Consider the following 13,058-nt stretch of genomic DNA (forward strand, 5'->3'; position numbering starts at 1 on the left):
TGCTGGATCATATGGTAATTCTGTTTTTAATTTTTTGAGGAACCACCATACTGTTTTCCCCAGCACCTGTACCGTTTTACATTTCCATCCACAATGCACAAAGCTTCCAATTTCTCCACATACTCACCAACACTTGTTCTCCTTTTTTTTTTTTTAAATTGCCACCCTACTGGGTGTAAAGTACTATCTCATTGTGGTTTTGATTTGCATTTCCCTAATGTCTAATTATGTTGAACATCTTTGCATGTGCTTATTTGTCATTTGTATATCTTCTTTGGGGAGATGTCTATTTATATTCTTTGACTATTTTTTTAATTGAGTTATTTTTATTGTTGAGTTGTTAAAATTCTTTATATATTCTGGACATTACACCCTTATCAGATTTACAAATATTTTCTCCTATTCTGTGTGTTGTCTTTTCACTTTCCTGTCAGTGTCCTTTGATGCATGAAAGTTTTAAATTTTCATGAACTCCAGTGTAGTTGTTTTGTTTTATTTCGTAGATACCCTTAGTCAGCTTGGGGAAATTCTTTCCTATGTTTATTTTGCTAAGAGTTTTCATCATGAACGGTTATTGAATTTTGTCAAATGCTTTCTCTGCATCTACTGAGATAATTGTATGGTTTTTCTTTTCTTTTTTCTTTTAGATTTTATATATTTATTTGAGACAAAGAGTGTGAGAGAGAGAGCACGAGAGGGGGGAAGGTCAGAGGGAGAAGCAGACTCCCCACTGAGCGTGGAACCCAATTTGGGGCTCGATCCCGGGACCCTGGGATCATGACCTGAGCCAAAGGCAGACGCTTAACAGACTGAGCCACCCAGGTGCCCCTGGTTTTTCTTCTTTAGTCTGTTGATGTGAACAATCTTGATTGATGTTCAGATACTGAAACTGCCTTGACCAGTAATGACCATGTCACTGAGCACCATTCATGTGTTTACTAGCCATTTGTAGATCTTCTGTGAAGTGACTGTTCAAGTCTCTTGTCCAATTTTATTTGGATTGTTCATCTTTTTATTGTTAACTGGTAGGAGTTCTCTAAACACGCTGGCTAAAAGATATATTTTTCCAAATATTTCTCCGGTTTGTAGCTTGATTATTCAATTTCTGAAGATTATTGTTTGATAAGCAGAACATGTTAAAATTTAATGAAGTACAATTTATCAAATTTTTGTTTTGTAATTAGTGCTTTTTGTCATGTCCAAGAAATCTTTGTCTACCCTAAAGTCGCAAAGATTGTTTCCTATTGTTTTCTTCTAGAAGCTTTATGGTTCTGGCTCTTTTTTTTTTTTTTAAAGATTTTTTATTATTTATTTGACAGCGAGAGAGGGAACACAAGCAAGGGGAGTGGGAGAGGGAGAAGCAGGCCTCCCGCTGAGCAGGGAGCCTGATGTGGGGCTCGATCCCAGGACCCTGGGATCATGACCTGAGCCGAAGGCAGACGCTTAACGACTGAGCCACCCAGGCACCCCTATGGTTCTGGCTCTTACACTGAGACCTGTGATCCATCTTGAATTAAGATTTGTAGATGGAGTGAAATATGGGCCAAGAATTATTTTTTCTATATAAATATCTAGCTCTTCTGGCCCTGTTAAAAAAAGACTTTCCTTTTGCCTATTGGATTGACTTGCCATTCAGTCAGTCTTAGTTTTCTTTTTAGGATTTCTCCATAATTATGTCTGTATATTTACACAGAAACAACTAAAGAGCATTTGGAGCTAAATTTAAAAAAATAACACTGATCAGGGGCGCCTGGGTGGCTCAGTCGTTAAGCATCTGCCTTCGGCTCAGGTCATGATCCCACGGTCCTGGGATCGGGCCCCGCATCGGGCTCCTTGCTGGGCAGGAAGCCTGCTTCTCCCTCTCCCATTCCCCCCGCTTGTGTTCCCTCTCTCGCTATGTCTCTACCAAATAAATAAATAAAATCTTTAAAAAAAAAAATAACACTGATCAGGGTGCCTGGGTGGCTTAGTCGTTTAAATGTCCAACTCTTGGGCGCCTGGGTGGCTCAGTTGGTTAAGCGACTGCCTTCGGCTCAGGTCATGATCCCGGAGTCCCGGGATCAAGTCCTGCATCGGGCTCCCTGCTCAGTGAGGAGCCTGCTTCTCCCTCTGACCCTCCCCCCTCTCATGTACTCTCTTCTCTCTCTCTCATTCTTGCTCTCTCAAATAAATAAATAAATCTTAAAAAATAAATAAATAAATAAATGTCCAACTCTTGATTTTGGCTCAGGTCATGATCTTGGGGTTGGAGATGGAGCCCTGTGTTGGGTTTGGCACTGGGCATGGAGTCTGCTTAAGATTCTCTCTCTCCCTCTGCCCCTCCCCCACTGCCATGCGCGCTCTCAATAAAAAAAAATAACACTGATCGATTAATATTTTGAATTGGTAATACATGTATGTGTTCTAAGTTAAAAGGTACAAAATTCAAAAAGATTATAGAATAAAAATTAAATTTCCTCTCCATCTCTGTCTCACTTATCCCTGGTGCCATCCACTAAGACAAATGCTATTAGTAGTTCTCTGAGCAACTTAAAAAGACAGGCTTCACGTAATTCAACACTGAGATTCTGACCGAGACCTGTGAATATGTGTGAGCGTGTGTGTGTGTGCGCGCGCGCTTATGTGTAGTCCCCTTCACCTATTTCACAGGTACAAAGTATGATTTGGGTATTACAAATCGTTCCTAGCTCATTCTAAAAGATTCACCTGAGACATTATAAGCAACGCCTAAGAATTTTTTACAGGCCTTATTTTTTTTTTTAAGGATTTTATTTATTTATTTGACAGAGAGAGACACAGCGAGAGAGGGAACACAAGCAGGGGGAGTGGGAGAGGGAGAAGCAGGCTTCCCACTGAGCAGGGAGCCCAATGCGGGGCTCGATCCCAGGACCCTGGGATCATGACCTGAGCTGAAGGCAGACGCTTAATGACTGAGCCATCCAGGCACCCCGGGCCTTATTTAATTATCTCCTTCACACTTACTTAGGTAGATAAAGAGAAACATGATATGATTTTTAAATTCACAGAGAAGAAAAGGTGGCAAGGTTTTTTCCCTTCTCATCTTTTCTTTCTATTTTTGACAATATTTATTGACCAACTCATCAGATCCATATACTGAATGACTGTCAGAAATGGCAAATTTAAAAGAAAAAAAAATGGAGGGGCTCAGGAAGACAATACTAATTAGGATATATCTATTAAAAAGCAAAAATAAAATGCACGTTGTATATGAATTGTGAATGCAATCTGTAGACAGCTTTTATTAGGGGATTCCTGGGTTTTTTGCTCTCCCTCGAGCAATTACCATCTATGGGCATGATCCTTGGGATTCCCCCATCACAAATTGGCTTCATTATAAAGTGGAAAGGCAGGAACTGCCTGTCTCTAAGCCAATCCTAGGTGTTATGTAATAATGAAGTAGAGAAGATGTAGAAGATTCTGCTTTAGCACAATTCCTTTTATTATTGTTGTTGTTGTTACTGTTATTGAAGCCTAGCTGCCATACAAGGTCATGTTAGTCAGATACAACATAGTGACCATTCTGTGAGCAGTACCCACCACAAGTGCAGTCACCATCCATCACCACACCACCTTATTACAGTCTTTTTTTTTTTTTAAGATTTTATTTATTTGACAGAGAGAGAGACAGCAAGAGAGGGAACACAGCAGGGGCAGTGGGAGAGGGAGAAGCAGGCTTCCCGCCGAGCAGGGAGCCCAATGCGGGGCTTGATCCCAGGACTCTGGGATCGTGACCTGACCCAAAGGCAGGCGCTTAACGACTGAGCCACCCACACGCCTCCGTGATTGACTGACTTTATAACTGGAAGTTGGTGCATCTGAGTCCCCTTCACCTATTTCAGCACCCCCTCCCCCAGCCACCTGCCCTCGGCAAACACCAGTTCGTTCTCTGTATGTAAGAGTCTGTTTGGTATTTTGTTCATTTCTTTTGCACGAAAGCTTCCCCCTTTCTGAGTGCGTGGCCATTGAATCCAAACACCTCATTTAATGAATGTGCTGACTAATTCATAAAGTGAAAGAGCCTGAAACACAGGCTTTATTGATTGCCCTGCTATAAATCCTCCCGAAGTGTCAAAACCACACCGTTTTCACACAAGGCCTCGCTGTTCCCACCCAGGGGTTGCAGTCAGGACCAGAAGAGTCTGTCCTGAGAACATGACCAACCCCATCAATGTGCTGAAGCCTTGAGTCCTGGCAGCCAGGGCTCACCCTGGCTGGCAGGGGGCACCCCAAGTCCTGGGGGGCTTGGACACGCACAAGCGGAGGTGGGAGCTGCCTCCTCTCCAGGCCCCACACTGGGTGTGGAACCCCGAGGTCTGTGCTCCATCCACCCGAAGACACTGAACCACGCAGGGAAGAGGCAAGGGCAGGTTTCCTCAACCAGACAAGGTCAGAGAGGATCGTTCCTGCAGAGGGGAAGTGGAGGCTGGTGGCTGCGGAGGGCGAGGCCCCAGGCCAGGGACTAAGGCTCAGGCCCACCGCAGGGAAGGAACGGGGCCACTGAGGGGTGTGTGCGTGTGTTCTGAGCCACGTGATGTTGCAGCCTTGGCTGGATCCCCCGTGGGGTACCTGGTCTGGGGGAGATGCAGGGAGCTTAGGGGCCGACGGAGACGATAAAACACACATGAATGATACCAGGGTTTGCCAGAATCGATTCCCTGAAGCGGAATGAACAGATCAAGGGTAATGATCATTTTTCATGTTCATGATACATGCTCTTGAACTACTTTCCAAAGAGGTGGAACAGTTTAGACACCAACCAGCAGGAAGAGTATAAATTCCTATTTTACTGCTCTCTTACCAGTGTTGGTTTTTAAAAAATCTTTACTAAAGGACAGGAGGCAGAAGGTGGCATTTATTTTAAATAAATAAAAATTAATTTATTTTTAAAAAATATATTCCTTTGATCACTAGTGAGTTTGGACATTTCCTTAAGCATATTCCTCACAAGTCACTCTTTTTCCGTTTTTGAAAACCATTTTTACATGCTTTAAAAAAGTAAGTTTTTGAGGCGCACCTGAGTGGCTTAGTCGTTAGGCATCTGCCTTCGTTTCAGGTCATGAGCCCAGGGTCCTGGGATGGAGCCCCGAGTCGGGCTTCCTGCTCAGCGGGAAGCCTGCTTCTCCCTCTCCCATCCCCCTGCTTGTGTTCCCTCTCTCACTGTGTCTCTTTGTCAAATAAATAAATAAAATATATATTTTTTTAATTAAAAAAATTAAAAGGTAAGTTTTTGAATAAGTTTTGAAGGAAAGCATAAGTGACAGCTATTAAATTATTATTGTAATGAAAACAGTTTAACAGAAGTGGGAAGAAGGGCCATCCAGGGAGGCCTGCCAGCCGGCTTAATGACCAGCGCAGGACGGACAGGGAAAGGGCCTGCGGCGGTGGCAAGAAGCCTACATACATGTCAGAAATAAGAAAGTAGTATCTATTCGCATTTTAAAAAGTGCATACCCTGGGGCTCCTGGCTGGCTCAGTTAGTGGGACCTGTGACTCTTGATCGCAGGGTCATGAGTTCAAGCCCCACACTGGGTGTGGAACCTACTTAAAAAAATGGGGCGCCTGGGTGGCCCAGTCGGTCAAGTGTCCGACTCTTGATCTCAGTTCAGATCTTGATCTCAGGCTTGTGAGTTCAAGCCCTGTGTTGGGCTCCGCGCTGGGCGAGGAGCCCACTTAAAAAAAAAAATGCGCATACCCTAAGAGCAACAATTCCATTTCTTGGTGTTATACCCCAGAGAAACACCCATGCACACAGGATGCATTTATGAGATGTTTAGTACAGCAACTGTTTCTACTCATGAACAACTGAAAACAGCTCAAAATTGAGCAAGAGGGGAAATGTTGAGAATAATAGGTTATAGCCATGCTGTGAAATATGATGAAGCAGTTCAAAAGTCTGAGGTGGGTGATGCGTACTAAGACAGGAAGAACTACCTATTGGTGAATGAAAAAGCAAGTTACGGGCGCCTGGGTGGCTCAGTTGGTTAGGCGACTGCCTTCGGCTCAGGTCATGATCCTGGAGTCCCGGGATCGAGTCCCACATCGGGCTCCCTGCTCAGCGGGGAGTCTGCTTCTCCCTCTGACCCTCCCCCCTCTCATGTGCTCTCTCTCTCTCTCTCTCATTCTCACTCTCTCAAATAAATAAATAAATAAAATCTTTAAAAAAAGAAAAAAGAAAAAGCAAGTTGCAGAGCACTACATATAATACAACCCCAGTTATGTAAGCAAATACACACAGTAATGCTCGTCTGTGTATGATCACCTAGAAAAGGGCATGAAAGGAGTCACATGGGACAGAGGAACTGGCAGGAACGGGGCCAGAACTGGTGACAGCGGTCTGAAATGTTGCCCTATCTGTAAGGTTTTCATAAAAATGTCTCATAATGACAAGGTATTTGTGTGAAGAGTCCGGGGCTATTTTTTATAGACATGGTGTTGTTGATGTTGGCACAACTCGTTGCGAAAAACAGAGTTCTGCTTTGCCCTTCTGCCCAGTTGGGAAAGGCGAGGACTGTTCACCCTGGAATTAGCCCCAAAACACAGGCTTCTTTGGGCACTTTCTTTGGAGAGAAAAATTCAAATTGAAGTCAGCAGAACAGAACATCACCTTTGTTCCTATATTTTGAGGGAAAAGAAACATCCATCCCTAGTAATGAGAACAGCCGACACGAGTGTTGGTCAGGGACAGGGAGCCGATGACCCCGGATTGTTCCTAGCCCGGCAGTCTGCTCACCGAGGGCCAGCCTGGGGCCACAGGGGTAGGCCCTTCCTCCCAGCTGAGCAGGCCTCGCAGCCTGTGGCACATGGAACCCCACAAAGAGGGTTGATCATAGGAGACTTTCTGGAGAAAAGGTCTAGAGCTTTCCTCAGCTGTTTAAGGGATCTTGAACCCGAAAAGGTTGAGAGTCACTGCATTGGGGTGACACGATGGCTTAGGCAGGCAGTAACTCAACACCGAGGTTTCCATGCAGGCTACACAAGAAAGCGTGAAAACCTTAATGCCCATTCCAGAATCTAAAGTCACTTTGGCCTTTAATCTAGTTGGAGAAACAGCTGTCCAGACCGAGGGCTCCTCACCCCACAGAGGTGTCCTGCCTGCCCCGCCTCTCACGGGGTTGCATGCTGACCCCGCTCGGATTCAGATCCGTGGCCTCAGCTGGGCTGGGTGACTTGTCCAGGGTCTCACTCCCAGTGCGTGGCGGAGCTGGAACACCCCCCCACACAGTGTGCCTGGCACTCTGGCCTGGTTATGGTTCCTCTGGGTGAGGAACGGAAGCTACTGGAATACTGAAGAAAGTGTACTCTGGCTTTCTGGAGACCTCTGCCATACCTTGGCCTCGGCAGCCCCTGGGACTTTAAAGTGCGAATGGGCGGATGCCCCATCCATAGCCCTGCCTTCCTGCCTATAAACACATCTATCTGCCTCATCCTCCCGTTCCTCTTTCCTAATTGTGATCCCGGGTCTTGACCTTAGTGAAAGCGTGAGAAAAAAAGACAGCGTAGTCGACCACAAGCAATCTCCCCAATTTTGTGAAAATTCACCGCGAATTTTTGTTACCTGGCTCATGGCCAAGGCATCGTTCTCTGTGTCTGTGACTTGGTTTCAGAGGCCCCAGAACCCAAAGCCGCTCTGGTGGAAATGCAGATGCCCAGGCCAGACCTCCTAGGACAAGCCTGTTCCTGAGACATGTCTTTCCATCAGAACTATATTCCGGAGATTTGCAAAATCTTCCCTCTCTTCAAATGTGTCCCCTCCCCATGTCACTCTGTCCCTCTGACTGCTCTGCCCTCCATCCAACTAAATGAGCCATTTTATGTAGAGAGAACCGGGCACTACATGCCTGTATGTCTTAGATACACTACTTTTGCCCCTTGGATGGCTCTTTACTTTTTTCTAGACAATTCCTCCATGCGGTCAACACTCAGCTCCTCTCTGAAATCTTCCCTGCCTTTCTAGAGGGGAAAAATGGATGCTTTTCCCCCTTCCTCCCATGGCACCCCGTGCTGTAAATATCTGGGTACATGTCTGTGCCCTCACTCAGGGTGAGCTCCTCTGACTCATCTCTCAAGCCCAGTCCCAATGAGAGAAACTGGAATACACAATGGAATTCTATTTGGTTATAATAAAGATGAGCAAACTACTAATTTATGCAACGATGTAGATGAATTTCACAGACAAATGGTGGAGCAAATAAAGCCAAGTATAAAAGAGAAGATCCTGTAGGATTCAGTTTATCTGAAGTTCAAAAGCATGCAAAACTCATCTGTGGCGATCGTGATAGAAGCCAAAATAGTGTTACCACTGTGGGCGGGAGGGTGGGGCTACTGCCAAGAAGGGGCAAGAGGAAGCCTACTGGAGGGTTGCAAATATTCTTTATCTTGATCTGAGTGTCTTATAAACATACAAATTCTATGAGTCATACAATAAAGAACTGTGCACTTTATTGTATGCATATTAGAGTTTGCAATACAATTGTTTTTAATTTTAGAGAAAGGCCACCAGTGCCTCCCATTAATGAAACCAGTTGGAAGCCAAAGGGCAAGGCACCTCTAGTGCAACCCCGAGGGTCAGCGTCCTGGAGCCTAGGGCTGGGCAAAGAAGAGCAGAGAATGGATTGAGGCTGGGGTGTGGGATAACTAGGGCAATGCCCAGTAAATGTTTGCTGAGTGGGAGAGCAATCATTATACCTTAGTATAAGTAAATATATGGGATTTTTTTTTCTAACTGTAAGCTTTCCTGGAAAGCAATATGGAAATAGGAGAATACTGGGCACTTTGACTATGGGAAGTGAAAGAAATTCTTTGCCTTACTGACAGTTCTGCAGAAGATGCCCTGGTTATGCGGTCAACAGAATTCGAGTTAGCCCCTTTCCAGAGCTCAATTTCCTTATCAGTGCCATAATAAGACCTAACACTTTCTAGTGCTTGACAGCTGACGATGTATTTCAAAAACTTATCTCATTCAACCCTCATTGCAACCCCGTGAGAGTTGGTAAGGAATACAGATGGTCAGGGATTACTTGAAATAAAGAAAGTGAAGCTCATAAGAAAAGCAATGCAAGGAAAACTTGCCCACAATCACAGAATCTGGACGTTGCAAGTCCAGGGTTCCGACTCAGTGTTCATTGTTTTATCCACTTTGTTGTAAAACACATGAAATCGGGTTAGATGCTTGCTCAAGTGTCTCTGAGCTTTAAGCACCTGTGTTCTCCGTAATGTCATCCAGCTCCGTAGCAGGTTCTGACCCTTGGCTGGGAGCGGAAGTCCAGCTGGCCGTCACCTGCATCACGGTGGCCTTGGTCACCCGCACTGACAGAGCCCTCTGGCGGGCACTGCGCCTGGGCAGCCCTTCCCTCACGGGACTTGATTCTCCCCCCGGCCTGATGAGAGAAAGAGCCCTGCACCTTTTTACAGATGAAGATTGTGGCCTGAGAGACGTTAGGTGACCTGCCCACGGTGGCACTGGAACGCGGTCCGGCCAGGCTAGGAGCCCGTGCTCCAGAGCGGGTGCTCGGCCAGGACTTGGAGAGGGAGAGGGAAGGCCCACCTGGGAGAAGGAGACCAGGCTACATGGACCCCCAGAGGGAGCCGGGGAGCCAGGGAGGCCAGCCTCTGGAAGCCCGCCCTGAGGCACGACGCCAAGGGGGCACCGCACACAGACTCTGCAGGGACTCTGTGGACAAACAGTGGCCGAAGTCCGCACAGAACACTGGATTTCTGATCTTGCGCGTTCTGGGAGCTGGAGTGATTGACATCACCAGCCTAGGCAGTGTGGCCAGATGGGCTGTTGGTGGAACATAGGTTGCACTGGAACATGGGAGTTGCTGAATAAAGGTGTATTAAATTATGTTGCCTGAGAAAGGAGCTTATCAGTGGAAATGTGCTAGAAAGCACTTTCCTCACGGCGGGCACGTGCAGTCTCTCACCCACTTTCTTCTCCATGGTCTCCTGGGCTTGGCCGCCACACGCGGAGGAACAACACATGCCCCTGCCCTCCACTCCCTCTCCACACGCCCTCCTGGGACCACCCACCCACTTGTATGGCACAGGTCCCCACTTAGGAGCAGATAGGTAGCTGGCCAGCCTTGGCTTCCAGCCGGGTCCTCGCCCTGAGGGCCACCTGAGTGTGGGCCACGGGCCGAGGGGCCCACCCCGCATCTCTGCCCGGCACAGCCCACGGGCCAGTGCGTTTCAGCATAATGTCCATCTCAGCTACAACCTCGCTGCCCCTCCTGTGCTTCTCCTCCCAGTAAGGGCTTCGCTGCCTCGCCAGCTATCCGATCAGAAATTTTATCAGAGTCTCTCCAGCTGCTTTCCTTTTTGTCCATCACCGGGTCTTGTGAAATGTTCCCTGCCCCCTCTCCACCCCTTCCCCTCTCCCACACTGTCAGTGCCCTTGACATCTGTCACGTGGGTCACCTACAGGCCCCCTGGCCCAGTCCAGCTTCTGAGCCACCCCAGAGTGGTCTTCTCAGATCTACGTCTGAGCAGGTCACCCCACCACCTCTGCTGGTTCCCCACTGAGAGCAACGGTGGCTATGTGTTCGGAGCTGTGCAAATTCACTCCAGCATGGCTGCCCTGAGTGGTCACGGGGCATTCTCCTCTAGAAGCCCCCACACACCCACCCAGGATGCCAGACACGCCAAGCAATGCAGGATAGCACCCCCGTGCACCACATGCTCTCTCAAGCTTCAAGCCTCAGCTCCAGGGTCCCTTCCTGGACACCCTGCAGGCAGAAGTCAACATTTTGTTCCCTTTGTAATTTGCATTCACATATTACCATGAACATAGCACCTCATTCATCCATTCATCAGTCCTTAACAAGCCTACCCTAAGTGCCTTAACATCCAGATGCCTCTCTAGACCCTAGAAAGATGTAAATTAATTGCACCTATTCCCCTGATTGGTTATTGGTGTGTCAGAATCTCCTGTGATCTTAACCTTCACTGTTCCAGAACAGGTCTAATACATTTGTCTCTCAGGCACAAGAAAAGTGCCTTGTACATAAGGTGGGGATGTTTGGGGAGCTTGACTATAGACTGAGTACTAGGTGTTATTAAGAGATCATTTTTATTTTGTTAGGAGTGCTAATGTCACTGTGGTATGTGTGAGAAGGTCCTTGTTTCTGCAGAGATGCAAGCTGAAGAATTTTATGTGAAGAGTTTCGATAAAGATACAGATAAATAACAAGCAAATATGTCAAAATGTTAGCAGTGCTTGAATCCAGGCCCTGGGCGTAAGGGTGCTCACGTAACGTTCCGGCTATATGTCCCTACATTTGAAATTTTTCACAATAAAAAGTTTTCTAAAAGGTGAATTGAGTTGACTTGCCTGGACCCTGTTCTCGTCTATCAGACCGGGGATATGCTTTAGTCCATGCGGGCTGCTATAACAACATACCACAGAATGGACAGCTTATCAACAGCAGAAATTCACTGCTCACAGTTCTGGAGGCTGGAAGCCTGAGATAGGGTGAGAGCTGGTGAGAGCTCTCTTCCTGGTTCATAGCTGGCACCTTCTTGCTGTGTCCTCCCACGGCAGAAGGAGCTAGGGATCTTTCTGGAACCTCTTTCAGAAGGCATTAATCCTACACGTGAGGGCTTCACCCTCCTGGCTGAAGCACCTTCCCAGAGTCCCACCTTCTAATACCATCACATTGGGCATTACGACTTCAATATATGAATTTGGGGGTGGGACACAAACATCCAGGCCACAGCAGGGTCTCAGTGGGAGGAGCCTCAGTCCCAGTGGCATCGAGCAGAAAACACAGCTCTGTGCTCCACAGCAGGCCCTGTGGAGTCCAGGACTCTGGAAGGACATTGCTTTTGGCTTCAACACCCCTTCAAGCAAGTCAAATGAGGTTTGTTGACCCCAGTGACCTTAAAGGGGAAGAAGTGTGTGCTTGTTTCCGTGAGCTGAATTGAGGAACGCCGACAGAAGGAGCCGTTTTGGGTGACCAAATCAGGGTGCTAAAACGGAGTTGAGTCAGGAGAAGGGCAGCACAGGTCAGACTCCAACTCTTCGGGAACACCTCTCATAATAGGGCCACCAGCAGTTACTAATGATCTGTGGAGCCAGTCCCTCAACTCTGTGCAGGATAGCATGCACTAGCAACTCTACATCCTCGGAAGTGTCCACTTTTTAAAGGGCTGGAATTAAGGGACTGTTACACACAACAAGAGACTTCTGCTTTGGTTTTGTAGGTAAGAGCTCTGTGGAATCCCTGACAGGCTCCCTGCCCCCTTCTGAGGTCTAAAACAAGCCAGAGTGCCTCTTCTGGGATGGTTATTTGTGGCATCAGGACCTGAACAAAATCCCCCTCTGCCCTAGCTTGTTTTTCTCTTGCCTTCTTCACGCTGAGAAAGTCTCTTTTTTTTTTTTTTTAAAGATTTTATTTATATATTTGAGACACAGAGATACAGAGAGAGAGAGAGAAAGCATGAGCAGGGAGAGAGGCAGAGGGAGAGGGAGAAGCAGGCTCCTCCCCGAGCCAGGAGCCCGATGTGGGGCTCGATCCCAGGACCCTGGGATCATGACCTGAGCCAAAGGCAGACGCTCAACGATCTGAGCCACTCAGGCGCCCCCACTCTGAGAAAGTCTCTTACCTATAGCTAAAAGATTGTTAATACAGTCCAGCGGTTCCTTTACCCCTCCGTTCTGAATACCCTTCCTACTGCCCCCAAATGCCCATGATACAGCCCTGAAGCAACCTAAAAGGAAGGGAGCCAAGGTTCCCCCAAGCACCTGAAGGGCTACGTGTCCTGGTGTCTACAGCAACCTCCTCACCTTGCCAACTGGCTTGCTGAGCTCCGAGCGGGACGTCGTGGGCTGCAGTTTGGGCGCCAACCCAGCGCGGCCCTGGGGGTAACTCATCCTGCACCTCATCTCCCCCACCCTGGCCTCTCCCCGCATGGCCTGGGTTTGAAAACAGCACATCTGCCTTTTCACAGTCAAAGCCACGCTGCCTCGGCTGGTGATGTCGCCAGTTACTCCCAACTCCCAGAACGCGCAAGGCAAACCTAGACTAACAATGACCATC

The 13,058-nt window shown here is 47.4% G+C and overlaps 1 long non-coding RNA gene across 3 annotated transcripts in view; it reads right to left on the reverse strand.

The window, feature by feature from the left end:
* LOC118554309 (uncharacterized) overlaps positions 1-13,058 on the reverse strand; it is a 30,212-nt gene that overhangs the window by 16,073 nt on the left and 1,081 nt on the right. The gene's annotated exons all lie outside the window — the stretch shown is intronic.

This window comes from Halichoerus grypus, chromosome 13, assembly GCF_964656455.1.
Source record: "Halichoerus grypus chromosome 13, mHalGry1.hap1.1, whole genome shotgun sequence".
NCBI classification, from domain to species: Eukaryota; Metazoa; Chordata; class Mammalia; order Carnivora; family Phocidae; genus Halichoerus; species Halichoerus grypus.